Raw genomic sequence first — 3,391 nt, forward strand, 5'->3', positions numbered from 1 at the left:
ATTTTATGAATTTAAAACATTTTTATATTTCTCTGTTAAATAAAAGTAAAATAATGTTATTTTATTATGAAGAGAATAGCCTGGTCTTTATTAAAAATTTTATGTCCTTCCTTTTTTATAAAGTTTTGTGTTCATTTTTTGTTGTTGATTTTTTTATCATAATGACTATCGCATACAGACTGAACTAAAATAATAAATGTTTGTAAATTTCCATGGTAACTGTTTTAGTTCAGTGTTTTACAAATTTTTATGTTTTTATAAATCAAATTTTTTGGGAAAGAATAATTATGTTTAAAGGGACGAAGACCTATAAACAATTAAAAATTTCTTTTTTTTTAATTATTGTCTTTAAAAATAGTGTACTGGATTATGTTTCAAGTTAGAACAAAAGGAGCTTTTTACCTCTATAAGGAAAATTTATGTATTTTGCAGTAAAGCTTGGCTAAAAGTACCAGAATATGTTAAAATTTACTACGTTTCTAACTCTATGGAGCATCAAAAACTCCGTATTTATCGGAGCTCTTTGATGAAATTAACTATAAAATTGATTTATAATGTGTGATAAAATTTCGTAAATTTGGTAATTTATTTCCGATATCGAAGATCATGGTATGAAAACCATTTCAGTTTCGTATTTTTTATTAAATGTGTAGTAATAAGAACAATAATTTTGAATAGTTTTGAAACCAGAATTTCCGGTAAACCGTTACCATATGAGCGGAAAAATAACCAAATAAATGGTTTACATAAGTTATATTTTGGTTTTCTTAACTACATTTTTTTTTGTTTTTTTAATTATGAATGTAATTACCAAAAATGCATTAATTCCATACGATTTTTTTTTCTCTATGCAGCTAGTATATCAGACGTTTTTCAAAAATTATTGCTTGAAAATTAACAAAAAACTATTTTCACCTGGATTACATACATTTATTAACACACACACAAAATTATTTTAAATGGGCAAAATAATTATAAAAAAGACTTTTTCATCTTAAAAATGTCATTTTGAAGAAAAATAAGACCCTTTTTACATGTTACACTAAACATTCTAAAAAAAATTAAAATGCATAGGGGATATAATATTCAGATGTAAATTATATGGAAGTTATGACTTTGAATCATGCTTATCTTAAAAACATACATATTTACCACTGAGGGAAGAATTAACAACAACAACAACAAAAAACGGGAACTATGCTTTTTTTACTTTTAGCCTATAGTTTAAAATATATCTACTATAGTAGTAAAAAGTCATGCAAAGTTTAAAAACATAACATGTTAACAGTATGGAATATCGTGTTTACCACAACGTAAAATATTTTTAAAAAAATCTGATTTTCATTAAACACCTCTAAAATTTAAAAAAAAAACACGTGAAGGATGTAAAATCCAATAAATGTCAAACAACAAATTTTTCTTCAACTTACATCAATGTTCTTTTTCTTGAAACAGTTATTATTTTTTTTTTTGGAATTTTATAAAAGTTTAAAAATATTTTCTATATTTTATTAATTAAAAAATAAGCTCCAGATTTAAAAATATAGAGAATAACAAATAGTAGTAAACACACTAAAAAATTTTACTACAAAATATTAAAGCAATATTAATAACTCTTTTTCAGTAGGTAATTTTGAGCTATGAACTTATACACCGACGAGCCAATACATTACGACCACCCTGCTAATAACATGTAGAACCACCTTTAGCCCTCAAAACTGCTAGCACCCGCCGTGGCATTGATTCCACAAGGTGCTGATAAGTAGTCTGAGGTATCTGGTACCAAGCGCTCACCAACTGGTCCTGCAATTCCCTCACATTGCGAGGGGTTAACGTGGCAGCACGAATTTGGTTTTCCAAGTAGGACCACAAGTGCTCTATTGGATTAAGGTCAGGTGAATTTGGGGGCCAAGACGTGACTTGGAAGTCACCGGAATGTTCCTTTAACCAATCCATGACGATTCGACCCTTATGACATGGTGCATTCTCCTATTGGTAAACACCATCCCCCGCAGGAAAAACTGTTGCCATGAATGGGTGAACCTTATCTGCAACTATGTTCAAGTAGCTTACAGACGTCAGGGATTGTTCTATGAGGATTATGGGTCCTTATGTGCCCCATGAAAACATTGTTCCTGGGCGGGAAACCATGAAAACCTGGGCGAGCCCATTGTTATAGATGGAGGGTGGTCATAATGTAATGGCTCGTCGGTGTATAATATTCGTTCTAAGTGGATCTCATAGATAACATGTAATAGATACATAAATACGCAACACATTTACTATTATTTTTTATCAGTTATTATATTATAATTTATGATTTTATAATTTATTATTTTAATATTTATTATTTTATTATTACTTTTAGTGCATTGAGGTTTTTGAGCAGTTAAATTTTTTCAAAGTTCTGTTCGAAACATTGACTCATATGCTGCTTTGAGAAGACAACTTTTTTTTAAAAATTTAAAATAACGAATTATATACTCCCAATAATAATAGAAGATACACTTTCAGTTTTTGAAATTTTTTTTTCAAATTTTTCAAGATATACTAGTAGCGCACTACAGGAAGTGAAACTACAGTAGTCGCTAATTTTTTTCGTAGTTTGTATTGTAAAAAAAGTAGTGTAGCGAGTAGTGTGATACAAAAAAAAAAACGGTCAGTAGTTCGTAGTGATTCCAAACAACTACTTTTTACGTTAATTTAGTATAAGAACAGGGTTCTTACAAAACTAATTTTTGGGACGGGCATACCGTGGTTGGTAGGGTGCTGGGTCCATGTCCAAGAGGTTGTGGGTTCAATCCCCGCCAGCTGAAGACTCCCCAAGTAGTAAATGGGGACTGATGCACGTTAAACCTGTCGAGTCACAAAGTCCTCCATGTTCTCATAACAAATCATACCTCTGGGGGGTACTGATACAAGAGTTTCCTTGTCTTCTGTAGTGGTTCAAAATTACAAACGCTACGGAGTTGAACATTAGTTGTCGTAAACCCAAAACTGAGTCGGCTATTCAATGACGGTTATAGAAATGAAATTAAAAACTAATTTTTCGAATTTGATGGGTGCAAATCTTCACGGGTGTGCCAAAGGACGCAATTTTAAATGCCTCTGCGACTGTGAGTTAACAAGAATTGCGTATTTAGAGTTGCGTATGACTAATATTTAAGCTAACCATTATGAATTGTAGATAATTTATCTCTTTGTTCACACTTTCACGTGAGAATGTAGGCTTGTAAGACATTGATGATATTTCAAAGGAAGGAAACATATTTTCGATGTTCTTAATTTCTTAGAGGAAATTAAAAAGCATTAAACACTTCACGAAATTACAATTATGTAATAATTTTCTAGTATCTCTTAAATTAAATATTCGCTGTCAAGAAGGGCATAA

Source organism: Parasteatoda tepidariorum, chromosome 8 (assembly GCF_043381705.1).
Source record: "Parasteatoda tepidariorum isolate YZ-2023 chromosome 8, CAS_Ptep_4.0, whole genome shotgun sequence".
In the NCBI taxonomy this organism is placed as follows: domain Eukaryota; kingdom Metazoa; phylum Arthropoda; class Arachnida; order Araneae; family Theridiidae; genus Parasteatoda; species Parasteatoda tepidariorum.